General features: G+C 50.3%; 1 long non-coding RNA gene across 1 annotated transcript; it reads right to left on the reverse strand.

The window, feature by feature from the left end:
• Positions 1–18,639: 18,639 nt before the first annotated feature.
• Positions 18,640–19,393, reverse strand: LOC111589532 (uncharacterized). Its single transcript, XR_002748575.1, has 2 exons — positions 19,322–19,393; positions 18,640–18,687 (listed from the first exon to the last, which is right to left on the reverse strand). It is a non-coding gene; the product is annotated as an uncharacterized lncRNA (long non-coding RNA).
• Between the last annotated feature and the right edge of the window lie 239 nt (positions 19,394–19,632).

The raw sequence follows: 19,632 nt of genomic DNA on the forward strand, positions 1-19,632 counted from the left end.
GAGAGAGATCGAAACACAGCAGCTGATGTATTGTCCAAGCTAGGATCCAGCCGAACTCAGGTACCTGGAGTCTTTGTTCAAGAAATACCACACCCAAGCATCTCACTAGATCAGGCAGAAGAATGTAATACCTTGAGCCAACCAGAGTCAGATTCTGATGACTGGAGGAGGTTGATCATCAAATATATAAAAAATGAGGAGGAGCCAGATGACAAGAATACGACCGAGCGCATCGCAAGACAATCAGCTCACTATACACTCATTGGGGAAACACTATACAGAAGGGGTGCATCAGGAGTCCTCATGAAATGCATTCTCTCAGCTACTGGAAAACAACTTCTGGATGAGGTCCATGCTGGGCAATGTGGAGTACACGCAGAATCCAGAACCCTAGTTGGGAAGGTTTTCAGGTCAGATTTCTATTGGCCAACAGCGAAGAGTGACGCAGCCGAGTTAGTACAGAGGTGCGAAGCCTGCCAGTACTTGTCAAAACAGCAGCATCTACCGGCGCAGCAGCTGCAGACCATACCCATAACTTGGTCGTTCGCATGCTGGGGATTAGATATGATTGGACCTTTCAAGAAAGCCCAAGGAGGGTACACTCATGTACTGGTGGCTATCGGCAAATTCACTAAATGGATAGAGTTCAAACCCATTGCTTCTTTAACTTCAGCTAAAGCAGTGGAATTCATATAGGATATAATATTCAGGTTTGGGATACCGAATAGCATCATAACTGATCTAGGATCCAACTTCACCAGCTCAGAATTCTTCGATTTCTGCGAGCAAAAGAGCATTCAGATCAAATATGCCTCGGTGGCGCACCCAAGAGCCAACAGGCAGGTAGAAAGAGCCAACGGGATTGTGACACCCCAGTGTCACCTAGGGTTTCTCTTAAAATGCCAAACCAAGAACCATCATTTTATGTGAACCAAAGTAAGCATGAGCATCAAATTAACTTAAGAATAAAGAATTCACCAAGCATATACTTAAAAGTATCATGATCAAAACAAATGGGTCTTTCAAAAAGGTAAGAATGTTGCAACCCTAATAAAACCCTAAGTGAGCCCCATGAGCAAAATTCAAGAAAATAAGGAAAAGGGTATGAAAATTTTAAAATTATGACTTGAGCCAATTATAAAAATTGAAGTATATTTAATAAGCAACAAGAAAGGTTGAGAAAGCTTAGCCAAAATAACTCAAATAAAACCCCAAATCAAGCTTCTCATGTGGGGACTTAATGGGAATTCTGAATTTCAGAATTCTGAAATTCAGGCCTTGAGCCAAAGATCAAGGATGTTCACCTTGATCCCTAACTCGAATCCTAATGGCCCCATTAACAAAAATGTGCCTAATTAACCCCTCTGTCATGTGCCAGGAGATGGCATTGGGACGCGTGCCTCGGACACGTCAAACCAGAGATTTTCTCCCTGTGTGTGGCAATGAGACAAACAGGATTTCTCCCCTCTCTATCTCCTAATCCAGTCAGCGAAACTTGCTAGCCTCCACACACAAACGACAAAGGGACCTGAGAGGAAGAGATCTCTCAACGGGATCATGGCCTTAATCTCAAAGATTTAGGCCCAATCCGCGTTTGAACTTGACCTCTCTCTGCGCTGCCTCGTGCTCGACGCTGTGCCAGGCGCCAGAGCGCGCACTGGTGTTCGCCGCGCACGCCCCGAGCGCATGTCAGAGCCCCGCCCTTGGTTGTGCTCGCCCGCGCCTATAAAGCCTCCCCGGGCGCGCCTCACTTCACCCCGCGCTCACCTTCACCGGCCAGCCCCCTCTCCTTAGCTCCGGCGAGCTCAATTCCGCCCGCCATTGCCGCTAGAGCTTCGGCCACCGTGGCCAGCCCACTCCAGCCACCCCCAAGTCGAGCTAGTGCTTCGGCTAGCTCCACCAGTGGCCCGTAAAGCTTTCCAAGCCCTCGGACCAGGCCGGACTTCACCGGAGGCCCGAGATCGACTTCACCGGACTTCGGTCCTTCGCCGCCGCGCGTGGACAGAGCTAACCGGTGAGTCTCCGTCCAATTCCTTGCACCCATATCTTCTCTGGCATCCTGTGAACATCTCTGACCCGTCTAATTGGACTATCTCGCCGTGAGCAGGCCGGACTCCTCGCCGCCGACGAGCATCCCCGCCTGCGCACGTGGACCGGCCAACTCTGACCATCCCCGACGGCGACCCGCACACCGTTGTGATCCCCGAGACCTCCCCTACGTCCTCGACCACTTCACCGGAACAATCTCGCTGCCGGTAAGCCCCTCCGCCCTTTCTTCCGCCGCGGTTACTGTTTAAGTTAGGAGAAGGACCTCGGGTTAGGATTTGAAGAACCCGAGGGGTTTTCTGTAACGTCAGTGACCCATGTGAATAGTAGCCTAGGGACTGATCCGCGAAGAAAACTTAAAATACCCGCCAGGGACCCCAGTGCAAAGTGGTTTTCCATTAAATCAATTCTGTTAATCTTTTTAAATAACCAGAGAACTTAGAAAACCCATAACTTGATGAATTCTTAATAAAAAGTTGTCAAACTAATTTTGCTAGCTCCTGAATATTATGAACTATCATTTAAAAATGATAAACCCTATGCTTTCTGTTCTAATTTTTAGAGTTTAAAATTAAACACAGAAACTTACCAAACCTTGTTTAATTAAGGAAAATTAGTTTTTCTTCTGTATTGAACCTAAGAAAATTTGTAGGTATTCAAACCTCATTTAGACACTGTTTAAAAATAGTAGGAACCCCAGTATTGAAAACTATGATGTAGATATTCATTTAAAGCTATTTTGCCCAAAACTTAGGAAAAATCAGAAAGGCATTAGAAATTAATGAACAGTGAGTGAAATTATTTTTCCTAGTTTGCTTAAGTAACAAAGAACCTAGGAACAATAAAGAGACCATTAGTCCAGATCAGTTTTAAATTAAAATGCTTTATTTAGCTCTGTTTGAACTAAAAATCAATTATTAGAGTTACAAAACTATACCCAAAATGGATAATAAAAATCCAGTGGACTTACAACCACCAGAGCCTCACTACAAAAATAAAGAACACCTCAGCCCAACATTTTAAGTAAGGAAAATAAATATAAAATGATAATGAGGCATTTTCCAAATAAATCATGAATAACCCCTAATGATGCAATAATGGGCAACCAAAAATTTTGCTAAGTTCATAATGAGATAAACCATCAGAGAAAAATACAAACCCATGAAAAAGAAGCAAACTCATACCTATTGCTAAGGTTTTATGAGAAAGGCCACTTAATTCAAATAATGCATACCACCCCTTCCCTTAAGCAAAAAGATGCCAAACTTCAGAATGATTGCTCTTGCGCAAAACAATAACTAAGAAAAATAAGAACTCTGTTGTTTGATATTTTTCAAATATAGTGGTAGTAGAAAGCACCTATTTGGATAGAAACTTGAGAAAACCATAGCAAAATAACTAAAAGGTATTAATGACTAGAAATTTGTATCAAGTCATGTTATAGCACCCAAAAGCCAGCAAAAATAAGTTTTAGAGAATTACTCACTGTTAAATAATAGTTGTAGTTCAAAGCACCCCTTCTGCCCTAGAATTTAATAATTTTGTCCAGAGAAAACTATTCACTTTCTGATCCCCAAATTTTGAGACAGAGAAACATACACCAGTGCCAAGCCACTGTAATTTTTTGCAGAATTTTTAGAATTTTATAAAAGCAACTTGTAGTTCAAATCCACCCCAAAACATTAAAGAGAATAAAAGAAGAGGAAAGAAGAAATAAACCTCACCCCAATAAGTCTAACTTGAGTACATATCAATTCTCACTAAGGTTTAAAAAGAATTCAGTGGAACCTCAAAAATAAACCTACCAATTACCTTAGATAAAAGTTGACCCAATTTACCAAGTATACCACCCAAGGGTCTTACATAAGTAAAGTTAACCTTGTTTAACTCAAGTAGATCATACACCGTCAAAAGTTGTAATTTCTAAAAGTACATATCATATCATGCATGTATCTTACGCATTGCATTCATTAGATTGTAATCTTGCCGACGGAGAGTACGTGCTCATCCCCGAGCAAGGACCTGTCCAAGAGGAGGACCAGGAGCAGGCTTCCGAGGCTGCTATTGAGGCTCTCCCTGCAGCCCCAGCAATTGAAGGCAAGCCCCGGTTTTATGCATAACCGTATTATTATATGCTATTTTACTACACTTAATGCTTTTAGGATTGTAATGTGCACTTAAGTGTAGGAGTTGCTTGAAACCTCTAGTTGCATGAACTTAGGATTCCTTTTTGAGATGAATACTAGTATGCTAGGTCGAGTAGCTGCTTGCTAATCAGGATCTCGGTAGAAGTCGAGTGATTTTTCTAGCACTCGCGCGAGGTCAGGAATTGATTGTATTCATCTTGATAACGGGATATATGTTAGTCTATGGACTTGGATCCAGGGAGGATGCCTTGTCCATGAGACGGGAAAAGGAATTAAGGATTAATGTGTGGATACCTGAGTCAAGCTTTTGAACGTACTAAGCACATGCCAGCAAAAATGGTAACCGGTAAACCTAGTACCTGATTGAAGCCGGGTGCGAACTTTATCCCTCATGCGACCTGAGACTGGGTCTCCCATGCTAGCTATGGTGGGTACAAGTGCGGTCACTGCACGGCGGCAGCCGGGGTCAGTGGAGCATTGTATGCCAAGGCGGTGAGGCCTGGACGCGAACGGGGAATCGATGGGGACGGTTGTCATGTGTGGGGTCGGAGTACCCTGACATGCCGTGTGTTTAGGTTTACCTTGCAAGGTTAAAACTCGATTCAAATCGTCTGCTTCTCGCAGCTAATGAGACTGCTTGACCCCTTGTACTGCATCGAGTAAGAAGTGAAATGAGGTTACATGAGATAATCTATTGATTGAACTAAATGCTTGTCACCATGTATGCTTAGAAGGAGCAAATCTAGCTAAGCAAATGATGATAGAATCTGAAAAGCTAAAAATTGATTTTAGAAACAGCTAGTGCTTTTGGCAAACCAAACCCCTCAGCCAAACAGCTGCATAGTCTAGAGGTAGAGGAGTAGACTCCTCACACAGGTTAAGTCTAGCTGAGTATTAGTATACTTAGCCTTGCTTGTGGCATAATTTTTGCAGGTACCATTCAGGAAATGGTTGATGGTGTGACTTGGCCTACCACCCTGCCACCGGGTTGGACGGTCGAGTGGGATGTTGCTCCGGCAGGAGAGGAGCACGAGGAGTAGTGGGCTAGGCCTTGCCCAATTCCTCGATACCGACGACATCGATTATCCGCTGCACTTTATTTTGTGAACTCTTATTTTCTACGCAAAAACTCCGATCTATGTAATAATTCAGCACTTAATTTGAGATTTCCTGTTTTATTGTATTTCTTTTGTGACTCACCTTCGAGTGAGATTGTGGAATTTGATCCTGGTTAAGTGGCTCTATCAAACTAGATCTGAGGGACTGACGGGTTATTCCGATTTAAGTGTGTTACGACCCCTGAGGCGTGACTTAGGCACTTAAGCTGAAATAATTCGGGCGGTTCTGCCACAGCTGGTATCGGAGCAAATTCCACCACAGAGAAGGACAATAAACCATGAATGCCATTTTTCAAAATCTAAAACTTGCCTAGAAACTGCTATGGATCGTCAGGACTAGACCGCTAGACCTAGGACGAAAGGCCTTAGGCATAGAGGGAGAAATAGGTGGCTAATTGATTAGGCCCCGTGGGCCAGTACTTATATTTTTATGGATGCCCTAAAAGGCACCCTATTTTCTTTTGAGAGGCAACGTTACTTCCAGCATGCATGCATTATAAGACACAAAGAGGAATTAAAATTTTGAGCTAATCCACTTTCTTTAAAACCATCTGGGCTCTCTTTTTCTTTTTCCTTCCACCATAATCTTTACCTTTGATTCCCTTCCGCAGATGAATTCACCCACCCCCGCCAGTGGAGGAGACTCTCGTTTCAGTTCTAACTTCCTTTCTCGCGATGGTTTTCCTTCCATCTTGTGGGAAGTGCTTAACTCCGCCGGTTACCCTACGCCCCCTTTGTACATGGTGCAGTTGTATGAGGAGCATCGAGTACCTCGTTGTCGGGTCTGGCTGACTTTGGAGGCTCATCCCCTTCAGCCGGGTTGGCGTTCTCTTGATTCTGAGACGATTGGACTCAGGACGGACGACACCGTTGAAGCAGCAGCCATGAAGACTCTGACGACTTTCTATGGCTACCATCCCCTGGAGATGGTGATGCACCCCTTGGGACTCTTCCCTGCTGAGAAGAAGGATGATCCCATGTGGTGTAACCGCGTGAGCCATGCGAAGGATGTGTGGGCGATGTATCCTGACTTGGTTGGGAGGATCACCGTTCAGTGCATGAGCGCGCTGTACCGCCTTCAGGCCCTTCAGAGCGATGCTATGGCACTCCTTGCTAACACCGCTCAAACTGCCAAGCACACTCTCGACAGTCGAGAAGATTTTGTGGTCGATCTATCCACCGAGTTGGTGGAGAAGGATCTACAGGTGGAGAGGCTGAGCCAGCGCATCACCACCTTGGAGCAGCAGGTGGAGATCCGAGACAACACTATTGATGTCTTGGAGAACCAGCTTCACGATGTGCAGAGGGAACTCGAAGAAGCGAATGACCACTTGGACATGCACCACCTGGAAATGGAGGCCAATGAAGCCGGAAGCGAGGGAGAAGAGGCTCCCGAGGAGCTAGGACCAGCCCCTGGTGCCAATGGGACTACCTCCGCGATGCCTCCTTCACCCGTATCCAGTGTTGCTTCCACCGCTCAGGGTTAAGCAGTCGCTTCGACACTTTTAGGCGGATAGAAACCTATGCGAGCTTAGTTAATGTCAGATTTTGGACTAGGCTTATGGGTACTTTCCCCTGATTGATGTAACCCTGTGAACTTTTGAAATCTGTGGGATATTTGTCACCATGTTATCTTCATTTCGAACCTAATATTATGATTATGGCATTTTTCCTTCCATATGAGATGATATCTTGTCGTTCGAAACTATGAGTTGGGATAACAATGGCGGCAATCTCTATTTTCAGATGGCAGCTAGGCAGCGTCACGGGCATAACGAGCAGGTTCCCCCGCCACCTCCTCCAGCTCCCACAGTGCAGGAGCTGATGGCCCAGCATAATGAGATTCTGCGACAGCTCTTGCAGCGCCAGCCCCACCCTCAGCAGCATGGTGGAGGCCAGCATCAGCAACCTCCATGTTGGGGCGAAGGCGAAGACGTCACCCTCCGCTCGAGGCCTTCGTCGTGGTCGTCGGTCCAACAGAGACAAGACAACGGGCGAAGGCACCCTTCGCCCCATATGACATCAGACGAAGACCTGCGACGAGGTCATCCCACTGTGCGGCCTCGTCCAGCACAGAGGCCCACGTGTGATCCGGCCCATTGTAACGGGCCCTGCGTGACCGCTGCATGTTACAGGCCTAATTTGTAAAGGCGTCCCTGTAATTACAGTCTGTAACACTGCTTTATGGGAATATTCTGGGGATAACCTAGGTGTCTGAGGGCACATGTGTCCTTAACACAGGACGTTGGGCACTCAGATACCTATAAATACCCCCGCATAGTGCCCGTGAGAGGCTAGGTTTAACAGAGCTATTGCCATCTTGCGCGAGAACCCTGTTTACGTCATTATTCCCCCCGTTGGATCCCCTTGCGGCAGAGAGCCAGTTCCAACATTTTTACAAGCCCCGACTCTTCACTACCTCTGCTGCTCTATGTTGCGGCTTCGCCGCACGCAGTCAGCGCGGCACTGGTGCAGGAGCAGGCAGTTGAGGGCGTGATCAGGCAGTGCCCAATTTATTACGTCTCCGAAGTGCTGACACCGTCCAAATGTAACATGACAGAGCTGGAGAAGATTGCCTACGCAGTCGTTATGTCTTCGCGCAAATTGCGCCATTATTTTGAAGCATTCAAGGTCCGGGTCACCTCAGACAGGGGACTCGGCGAATTGTTCAGAAACCTGGAAGCATCGGTGAGGATTGCCAAGTGGGCAGCCGAACTCTCCGACTACCACATCAATTTCGAGCCTAGGACAGCCATCAAGTCACAAGTCCTGGCAGACTTCGTCGTCGACTGGACTGGGCCAACAACACAGCCGGACCCGTCCGCAGAGAAGGTTTGGACAATCCATTGCGACGGCGCTTGGTGCCATGCGGGGGCAGGCGCCGCGGCAGTCATCACCTCACCAACCGGAGTCAAGCACAGATATGCGGCTCGCCTCAGTTTCGCTCTGGAATCCGACAGATGCACAAATAACATAGCAGAATACGAAGCAGTCATCCTCGGTCTCCGCAAGCTGAGGGCCCTTGGGGTCACCACCTGCATCATCAGAACAGACTCCAAGGTAGTTGCCGGCCAGGTCGAGAAAGACTATACAGCAAAGGACCCCGCACTCATGCAATACCTCGCGGCCATCCGAAGTCTCGAGAGACAATTCAAGGGATTCACTTTGCAGCATGTCGACCGGGCCAAGAATGAAGAGGCCGATGCATTGGCCAAGGCTGCCGCCAGAGGCGAGTCCCTGCCCTCCGACGTGTTCTACCATGTCATCGGCACACCAGCCGTCCGGAGCCCCAAAGGGCTCCAAATAACCAATGACAGCGAGGGCCACCGCATAGTCAACCTTATCATGACCGAAGACTGGCGGGCACCAATAACTTTGTTCCTACAGGGGTATTATCACCCAACCGACATCAATGAGGCCAAGCGCCTCAAACATCGCAGCCGAGACTTCGCACTGATTGAGGGCCAACTCTACAAGAAGGGGGTCAGTCAACCAATGCTCAAATGCGTCACCGAAACCGAAGGTCTCTAGATCCTACGCGAAGTCCACAGTGGCACCTGCGGCTCTCACGCAGGGCCAAGGGCCCTAGCTGCTAAGGTGATCCGCCAAGGCTTCTACTGGCCTGCAATGATCTGCGCCGCAAATCGGGTCGCAAGGTCCTGCGATGCCTGCCAGAAGTTTTCCCCCCGATCAGGCAGCCCTTCGCAATTCACAAAGCTGATCGCTCACACATGGCCTCTCCAGCGCTGGGGCCTAGACATCGTCGGGCCCCTACCCACGGCTCAGGGGAACCTTAAGTTCGCCTTCGTCGCTGTCGAATACTTCACCAAATGGATCGAGGCAAGGGTTGTCTCCACAATAACATCAAAGACTGCCCAAAAATTCTTTTGGCAAAACATCGTTTGCCGCTTCGGAGTACCGTCCGAACTAACAGTCGACAACGGCAAGCAGTTTGACAGCCAAGACTTCAAGGATTTTTGCTTCTCCATCGGCACCAAGCTCGCCTTCGCCTCAGTCTACCACCCGCAGTCCAACGGAGTTGTGGAGCGCGCCAATGGAAAAATCTTCACAGCTGTCAAAAAGATGCTCCTCGACGAAAAAAGGGCAGGTGGGCCGATTTGTTACCCGAGGCGGTCTGGGCACTAAACACGACTAAGTGCAGGGCGGCAGGGTTCACTCCTTTCCGCCTTCTATACGGATCGGAGGCCATGACCCCACAAGAAATAAAACATGGGTCCCCGCGAACAGTTCCGTCAGCCGTCCCCGACGTGGACGAGCCCACTTCAAAGGATCTCATCGATGGAGACCGAGTCTTCGCCCTACAGGCTCTAAACAAATACCAAGCCCAGACAAAGGCATGGCGCGACCACGCAGTCATCCCGAGGGAATTCAGCGAAGGGGACCTCGTACTCGTCCGAACAGCTCGGACAGAGTCCAGGGGCAAGCTGGAGCCCAGGTGGGAGGGCCCCTTCATAGTCAAGACGAAAGCTTCCCCCAGCGCTTACAGGCTCACAACGCCAAACGGCGAAGACCTGGAGCACTCCTGGAACATCGACAACCTCCGCAAATTTTTTGTTTGACTCATCAGGGCTGATTCGCCCTTGTAATTCGCAAAAACAATCTTATTCTGGCCCGCACTCTTTTCCTCCCGGGGGGTGAGGTTTTTAACGAGGCGGAGCCATGTAATATACAAGTGAAAAATCCCCCGCAAAAACATGCGTCGAAAAAAGACCGCGACGACGGTCTTCGACATTCGACCAATACGAAGTCACCGCGAGGCTCAGCGCTAGCCACCCTCGCGTGCGACAACTCCGTGCAGAAGTCGCCTAAGGGTGCAGCCGGATTAGCACAATAAGTGCGAAAAATCGAAGTCTACCGCGAAGACGCACCGTGCGGAAGTCGCCTAAGGGTGCAGCCGGATTAGCACAATAAGTGCGAAACATCGAAGTCTAACGCGAAGACTCACCGTGCAGAAGTCGCCCAAGGGTGCAGCCAGACTAGCACAACAAGTGCGAAACATCGAAGTCTAACGCGAAGACTTACCGTGCAGAAGTCGCCTAAGGGTGCAGCCGGATTAGCACAATAAGTGCGAAAAATCGAAGTCTACCGCGAAGACTCACCGTGCAGAAGTCGCCTAAGGGTGCAGCCGGACTAGCACAACAAGTGCGAAAAACCGAAGTCTACCGCGGAGACTATCCGTGCAAAAGTCGCCTACACGCACACCAGTCCAGCATAGCAATTACACCCGACCAAGTGCGTAACGCCTTCACTAGCATAACCGAATGTGCGAGGGCACATAACTTCATCATACAAGCCATTACACATGTACAAGCGAGGGCATCACACTCTACATCGGCTCAGCCTTCGGAATAATTCCCATCTCCCTATAGTTGAATAACATTATCCTAAGCTCCTCACCCACAAAAAGACTCCGCAATTCCCCCTCACCCGTACTCACGGCGGCCGGCAAGCACAACAGTTCCTGTCGGCCGGCCCTACTCACACGAAGTCGACCGCCATCGGCCCCACTCACTCTACGCTTCGCAACCGCCCTTTGCCGCCTACGCCCAGTACTCGGACCAGGCACATCTTCTGCATCCGCAGCGCGCGGTGACACCTCTGCCGCTGCCGCATCCAAGGCCGCAAAATAGTCCAAGTCCTCATCCGACGACTCCTCAGTCCACTCAACCGAGCTCCCGGAATCACCAAAATCAGAAAACTTAGATGTAGACCCATCCGATTTATTAACATCATCCACGGTCGAAGCCGCCAAAAAATTAGTAGTGGCGGTTGCGTGCGCAGGCCCAAAATCTTGAACCTGCGCAGCAACCAAGATTCAGCAACATATCCAAAATTCCCTAACTACCCACACCCATTACGCCACCTACGAGGACCCAGCCGTTGCGGGAGCCTCCACCGTCGCCTCCACCGCCGCCGTCGCAGGATCTTCAACCCTCGGCACATCAGTTGGCGGCAGGCCTTCGCCGGCTGCAGCGGCTGCGGGGGCATCAGGAACACTTTCGGCGGTCTCCGGGGGTGGGCCTTCGCCGGCCTCAGCAGCCGCGGGGGCTTCAGGGGCGCCTTCGGCGGTCTCCGGGAGCGGCTCCAGGGCGACCTCCGCCGGGTTCGACTCCGGGTCAGGCAGCGTGCTGTTCAAAGCCTTAAAGTCATCCACCCTCTCACCACGCGCCGCCTGAGACAGCACACAAATTCAGCAAACCCATACATAGCCCACATCCAACAAACACCAAACAAAGGCCAGACATTACCTGACCCCTCGCCGTCTCGGCCCGTTCCCTGACCACCTCTCGTCCATGGGGGCCCCACATCCGGTCGTAGAGAGCTCCGGCGGACTCCTTCACTACAGAGTCCTCGACCTTGTAGATATCACGCTCGAAATCTTCATCAGCTTGGTCGAAGACTTCATAGTGCCGGCACCCTTCGCGAGAGAGCGCGTTCATCGCCCCCTCGCAGGTGACCAGGGAAGCATAAGACATAAACCCCTCCACGATGGTGGGGAGCGCCTGCAACTCCTTCTGCACCCACTCCAGGCAGCGAAGTCCGGGCTCTCGGTCTAGCACTTCGAACTCAGCGGTCCGCGCGCCCAGCTCATGGTATGAATCCACAAGCTGTTTGCGAGTTCGCTCAGCCTCCGTGCGCGTCGCGGCTTCGGCCCTCTCCACACGGCTCTGCAGGGCGCGGAGCCGCTCCTCCAACTGCTCGGCGCGTTCCCTGGCAAGACCGCCCTCCACCCGCGCCAAATTGGCCTCCGCCTGCGCAGCCTGCGCCTTGGCGAGGGCCTCATTGGCCTCCCTCCTCTCCTCCGCCAGTTGGCGCCGGAGGTCAGTTTTCTCCCCCTCCAGCACGGCCACCTTGTCCGCCAGCTTGCGGCACTTGCTGTCGGCGGCCGATTTTTCCCGGACAGCGTCAGCATGTTGCGTCCGAAGTCTCTCGACTTCGGCAGACACAACAGCCGTAAGGGCCCCGACGCCGCACGGCCGGCGAAGTCAGCCGCCTGTAAAACACACGTAAGACCACAGCCCCAACGAAGCCTGAAAAAAAAAACCGAACCGAAGTCTAGCTCAATGTACCTGACTTAGTGCCTCCTTCATCTCCTCCAGCCGGCGGGACACAGCGCCCGCCTCGTCCCTCACAGCAGCAAGTGCCGGCATCTCGCCGCCAGCACTAAGAGCACCACCCTTCGCCTTTGGCATTACGGCAGTCGCCGTGGTCGCCGCGGCAGGCGGAACAACGACAAGTTGGCCTTCGTCCGACCCTGCGACGTATCAACAAATTTAAAAAAAAGAAAAGCCAAGCCAGCGCCTTACCAACAAGATAGTCGTCCACACTAATGTCGGTGGCGAAGTCGGCGACGCGCTTGCCCGGCGGCAGCAACCCTCGGGCCGACTTCACAGCCTCCGGCACCCTGCCGGACGCCGGTGCGGCCTTCGCAGCCTTGGAACCACCGGCGGCAGCCGCAGCCTCCGGCGCCCTGCCGGATGCAGGGACGGCCGACTTCGCCGCCAACGGCGGCTGACCCCCGCCGGGGGCCGTAGCCTTCACAGCCCCCCGCTGCCTCTTCGTCCTGGCTTCATGAAGCCTGACGACCACCTGGCGCTTCTGCGCAGCTCCTTGGCGATCCTTGTCCATCACTGCCGACACAACAGCAGCAATATTCCGCCCGTAAGGAAACACTTTCCACTCACGAACCATGCGAGATGTAAAAAAGTCTTCGTCGGCCGCGCGGGGGATAGGAACATTCCTAGGCCACCAACCCCCGGTAACCCTCAGCATCCGCGTCGAAGACTCCCGGAGCTCGGGCGAAGACATCCTTCCCCCCGGGGCCGCGCATGTCCTCATCAATTCTCTAGCAAAACCATCAGAAACCCCAAGTCCTCCCATAGTAGTACCTAGTTTCCTCTTCTTAGAGGACGGGGCGGCCGCCGGCACGGGGTCGTCTCCAGACTCTACCACCAGTTTCTTCCCGCGACGATCCACATCGTCCTGGCCGGGATAACCGCCATACAGCAGTCCATTCAATTCAAAAACCCTGTTCAAACGGTCATTCGACCCGCGGATATCCTAGCTACGCTGGCCCTCTGTCCTCGGCACGTACCGACCAACGATCCGCACCGCCCCATCCTCCACCTCACGCACAAAGGCGGCTAGATCGCGGCTATGCAGATCCAGCGCGAAGACAGGACTTCGCACCAGCTTCCCACCATGGGAAGGCATCCGGCGAGGGCACACTTCGCCCAACGCCCAGCCATGCGCCAAAGGCCATACCCCGTACGCAATAAATTCCTCAACCAAATCCCGCCCACTGCTCAGGCCGGCGGCGCACCGAAGGGCCCCTTCGTCCGCATCCTCCTCCGCCACTTCAAAAGGCGGGTATGCTGAGTAGAAATGCGAGCACATCTCAGACACGGGTAGCCCCGAATGGTCTTCGACGGTACCCTCCGCAACGTAGAACCAGAAATCTTACCAATTGCCCCACTTGTTGCGGGCACAGGGAACCAACTCCACTACCTCCATCGTGGTCTTGCCGGTCTTCGGCGTAAATGTACAGGACCCAAACTGGGCAACTTCATCCCCAATCATCCTCTTCTGCCAGTGCAGGCAATAGTACTTCGCGAAGACTTCGACTGATGGCTGATCGCCGTACGAAGTCGTCGCCCAGACATACTTCGACAGTGCCACCACGGCATTCGGAGTCAGCTGATGGATCTGAACGCTAAATCTGCGCGGGACTTCTCCAACAAATCGGTGCGCAGGCAGGCGGAGACCGGCGGCGAAGAACGCCTCGAACACAACCAACTCACCTTCCGGCGCGGGGACTTCCTCCGTCCCCGGGACACGAGCGACTCCATTGCCAAAGTAACCCAGCCGCTGCATATCTTGCACGCGGACCGATGACATCCGCGACACGCCAAAATCAACCGTATCGCCGGCGTGCAACTCCTCCGCCGCCACAGTACTCAACGTTTCCTCAGACGACGCGTCGGCCGGTGGCGTAGCGGCAGCGGAAGAAGAAGAGGTCGGCATCGCTACGTACCGTCGGCGGCGGCGGGCGGTTTGCTTCACTCGAGCCAGATCTCCAGCGAACAGGAGCAAGGAGGGCAGACGAGCAGCAAGACGGTGGAAAAGGCGGCTAGGGTTTTTACGGAGCGTGGAAGGATAAATTCAAAACGCGCCGCCCCCCGCCCCCTTTTATACACAGGACGTGGCGCTTCGGGAAACCCGCAGTCCAACAGTACGGTGTCAATCAACGGTCATGTCAAAAACCCCCGCGGAACCACTTCGAGCGAGGGCAGCGTCTCCACCATCTAGCGACGTCTTCGGCACCAGATGACTTAGTCGAACTGGTCCCTTGGAGGGCAAATGTTGGGGCGAAGGCGAAGACGTCACCCTCCGCTCGAGGCCTTCGCCGTGGTCGTCGGTACAACAGAGACAAGACAACGGGCGAAGGCACCCTTCGCCCCATACGACATCAGACGAAGACCTGCGACGAGGTCATCCCACCGTGCGGCCTCGTCCAGCACAGAGGCCCACGTGTGATCCGGCCCATTGTAACGGGCCCTGCGTGGCTGCTACATGTTACAGGCCTAATTTGTAAAGGCATCCCTGTAATTACAGTCTGTAACCCTGCTTTATGGGAATATTCTGGGGATAACCTAGGTGTCTGAGGGCACATGTGTCCTTAACACAGGACGCTGGGCACTCAGATACCTATAAATACCCCCGCACAGTGCCCGTGAGAGGCTAGGTTTAACAGAGCTATTGCCATCTTGCGCGAGAACCCTGTTTACGTCATTATTCCCCCCGTTGGAGCCCCTTGCGACAGAGAGCAAGTTCCAACACTCCGGCTATGGCAACTTACCAGGAGTTTCTGAGCACGCAGCCACCCTTGTTCACCAAGGCAGAGGATCCTTTGGACGCCAATGTATGGCTTCGCGTCGTCGAGTCCAAGTTTCCCCTCCTCACGGGAGACTGCCCTGATGAGGCCAAGGCTCGCTTCGCCGCATAGCAGCTTCGCGGCCCTGCTCGGACTTGGTGGGATCACTTCTGTGCTATGCTCCCCGCTGATCGTGAGGTGTCTTGGGAGGACTTCAAGACTGCCTTCAGAGGACACCACATCCCAGCTAGCATTCTTGATCGGAAGTTGAATGAATTTCTGGCCCTTAATCAAGGAACCCACACGGTACTGCAGTATGCGCAAGCCTTCAACGACTTATGCCAGTATGCAGGGTATCATGCTGATTCTGATGAAAAGAAGAGGGATCGCTTCCGCAGGGGTCTCAATACCAAGCTGCGGGAACGACTCAACACTGTCCGGGCTGATAGCTTCAATGAGTTGGTCAACATGGCCATCTCCTAGGAGGATTGCATTGTTGCTCACCGGGCAGAGAAGAAGAGAAAGGCACCAATGGCATCACCATCCGCTCAGGCTCAGAGGTTCCGGATTGTTTCTCACAATCAGAGCAGGGGTTTTCAGCAGCAGGCAGGCAGATGGGTGATCAGGCCACCTCAGCAGCAGCAGCAGCCGGCACCCAACCGCTTTCCAGCTCCCGCCCCAAGGAACAATCAGCCTCTGCAGCAGTAGCAGTTCCGCCAGGGCAATGGGAACAAGTGTTTCACTTATGGCAATGTGGGCCACTATGCCAAGAATTGTCCCAGGAACCAGCAGAGGCAGATGCCAGCACCAAATCAAAACAAGGGAAGAAAGCAGAAGGTGCAAGTCAGGCAGGGGAAGCTCAACTTCACTACTCTGGAGGAAGTACCTGAAGGAGCTCCTATCATGACCGGTGTCTTTTCAGTTTATAATCAACCTGCTTTAATTCTGTTTGATTCTGGTGCATCTCATAGTTTCATTAGCCAAAAGTTCAGTGCTAGATGTAAACTTCCATTCTCTCACTCAAAAGGGTCATTCATGATAGTCACACCTGGGGGTAAAATTGCAATTAATCAATTAAACCAAAGTGTGCCTATTCAACTGGGAAGCCACATTGTCAAAACCACTCTTCTTGTGTTGGGATTGGAAAATGTGGACATTATTCTGGGAGCTAATTGGATGACCTTGCACCAAGTTGTGCTTGATGTAGCCAGTCGTACCGTGGAAGTTAATTCTCCGTTCTGCGGGAACTTCACCTTAATTCTGCCTAGTCAAGGTTCTACTCAGTCATGTGCTTTCTCTATGACGGAGTTACCTCTAAAGAAGATCCCAGTGGTCTGTGAGTATGCAGATGTCTTTCCTGATGAATTGCCAGGAATGCCACCAGACCGGGATATTGAATTCGCCATCGAGTTGCAACCGGGAACGGCCCCAATTTCCAAGAGGCCCTACCAAATGCCACCCGCTGAGTTGGCAGAATTGAAGAAGCAATTGCAAGAGTTGCTGGATAAGGGATTTATTCGCCCAAGTACTTCGCCTTGGGGATGTCCAGCACTGTTTGTGAAGAAGAAGGATGAAAGCTTGAGGCTGTGTATAGATTATCGCCCTCTGAATGCGGTAACTATCAAGAACAAGTATCCTTTGCCTCGTATTGATGTTCTTTTTGACCAGTTGGTCGGAGCCAAGGTGTGTTCCAAGATAGACCTTCGCTCTGGCTACCATCAGATCAAGATACGAGCAAGTGATATTCCAAAGACGACATTCTCAACCAAATATGGGCTATATGAATTCTTGGTGATGTCATTCGGGCTGACAAATGCACTGTGGCAGAACCTCCCAAGTTATTGGGTCCACATGCACCTGTCCTTGTCTCAAAGACCTCAGACTGCTATGCATGTACACCAGATAACTTAACAGGATCCGTCCGATTGCCCCAAGGACATCGGATAAACCACTTACAACCAGAACCGCGGGATTAAGTAACACAAATCACACACACCAATATTTTGCAGCGGAAATCTTATTACCAAATTTTACAAGTTACGAAAATTTTTCTTCGTACATGATCGGAGTGATTACTACAGTGTTCAAAGAAAGAAACTTTGAATTGTTATAAATTATTTATAGTTTTGAAATATATGCTAGCTCAAGTGACCATCCTCAATAAGAAGTATAGAAGAGTTACTTAGACTTATAAGAAGGTCGAGCCCACCGGCACTTAACACCATCAACAACAGCACAAAGTTAAAACCTGAAAAACAACAGGGAATAAAACCCTGAGTATGGAATTACTCAGCAAGACTTACCCGACTAAAGAAAAGACTCTCAAGGGTATGCTGGATTTGGGAATCAAGGAGAGGCTTTAGCAAGAATCAACTTAGATACTTTTGCAGAAATAGCTTACTAAAGTGAGTCCTTACTTTCAATATTTTAATGCCAGATTAAGTATTAATAGACTCTGTTTGCATATCGTCTACTTTCACCATCTCATCAATACAACATCATTTTTATTCATAATGTTCACATCCTGACTTAGGTTGCAGGGCAGTGACCAAGTCTTCATAACCGCGAAGGTACGGCGATCCGAATCGATTATACTCAGCTGAGGATCTCCAATCACACGACATATGTAGCACTTAACCCTTGCATATGTCAACCCGCCACCGGGGTTCTTAAGACCAGATCAGGTTCACGCGAACCGAGAGCACAGATACACCACCGTCCAGCCTCTTGCCACGGAGGGTACACGCTACTCTCGCCACCGCTCCACGCCCATTCTGTGTTATCTTATTCTGGCCTTAGTCTGCCCGAGGCAAGGCTTACCCATGACGAGGCATGTGACCAGTTAAAGGGTCCTCGATCATCAAGCCTACATACGCATCCAATCCTTAATCAACCTGGGTAGAACATCACCTGTTCCTAGCCCAAGTTCCGATTTAAGTACTTCCATCCTTAGGATTGTTTGTGTTCCTTAGGATGAAAAGAGCATCACAGGGAACTTTGCAGTAAGATCCCACCATTGCTCCCAATAAAAATATTCTTGCAGGCAGAAGCCATCCTTCCTCAGGATAACCCCTGAGCTAGGCATCAACGCAAAGGACAAGCTCTATCCACAAGATTTACCTCTAAGCAAGGCTAAGCAATTTTGTAAATCATATTTTGATACTTCATCAGAAGTATCTATAAAGGTATGGATATCAAGGAAGGCAATGCATCAAAGGGTTCCAAGCAACTCCTATAAACCTAATGCACATTTCACTAGACTTAAAGTGTGCGAAAATTATTTGAAAACACAAGGAAGGGTTGCATGCACCGGGGCTTGCCTGGGTAACACTAGGTTAGTGTTGTTTGGTGACGTCGATCACTTGACGATCATCCTTGGCCAGATACTTGCTTCGTCTGTCCATCTCCGGTTCCGTTCATCAGCACCATCTTGTGGTCGACTCTGTTCTGGTTCTCCGCATCGCGTGGTTAATTCACGTACCTGAATGAGATGCATTATGCACATGAATGCATATAAACATAAATATCGCAAACCTAGATAGTGCTTGCGATAGCGAATTAAACACCTAGCGGTGAGACGTTGAACAATTTCATACGGAGACACTAATTATCGACGTACAATTAAGCGCAATAATTACGCTTCTCGAACCTATCGCAAACATCACGAAACAACAAATTATACACATTAATCACGATTAGCCTAAACACAACTTATCAGTTAATTAATTAAATTCTAAACTTATCCCTCGTTTTATAAATTACACTACATCACTCACAAAGAATTATTTTAATTCTATTTTACTCCTCACATGTTTTTCATGTCAACAATTACTCAAACACTTCTTTATCATAAATATATACACATCTATAGAAGTAATTAAAATATTTCCTCATTACACAAGCCTATTAATATTCTACTCGGTACGCTAATTCCGCTAATTGGCCGAAATAGCGAAATAACTCGCTATAACTGAACCTGGCTCGATAATCGCAAGAACTGCGAAGTCGACGAGAGTTTCGTGACTCACGCAATTTATCGAGCACCGTAATGAGCATCACACTAGTACATTAATTTATTTAACGATCGAACCATTCTAAACGATTTATCAGCTTACCGTTTCCACAGCTGACACGAATCCGCGAGATCGGTAGTGATTTTCCGATCCAAGTAATTTGTCGAGCGTTTGGAAAATATCGCGCTGCTAGCTTCGTCTTGGGATTTCTTGATGACACGCGGAACGACGATGAGATCATGTTTGGAGCAAGCTGGTGAGGTGTGGTCGAGCAGGTTAGCGCGAGCTCTAGGAAGGACACAAAGCTAGTGAGGGCTCTGGCGACGGCGAGGTCACGAGCTCTAGTGAGAGCTCGGACACTGAATCCGGTGAGGGAAAGGGCGACGCGAGCTTCGGCCACCGGCAAGCGCAGT

The sequence above is a fragment of the Zea mays genome, chromosome 6, assembly GCF_902167145.1.
Source record: "Zea mays cultivar B73 chromosome 6, Zm-B73-REFERENCE-NAM-5.0, whole genome shotgun sequence".
Classification (NCBI taxonomy): Eukaryota; Viridiplantae; Streptophyta; class Magnoliopsida; order Poales; family Poaceae; genus Zea; species Zea mays.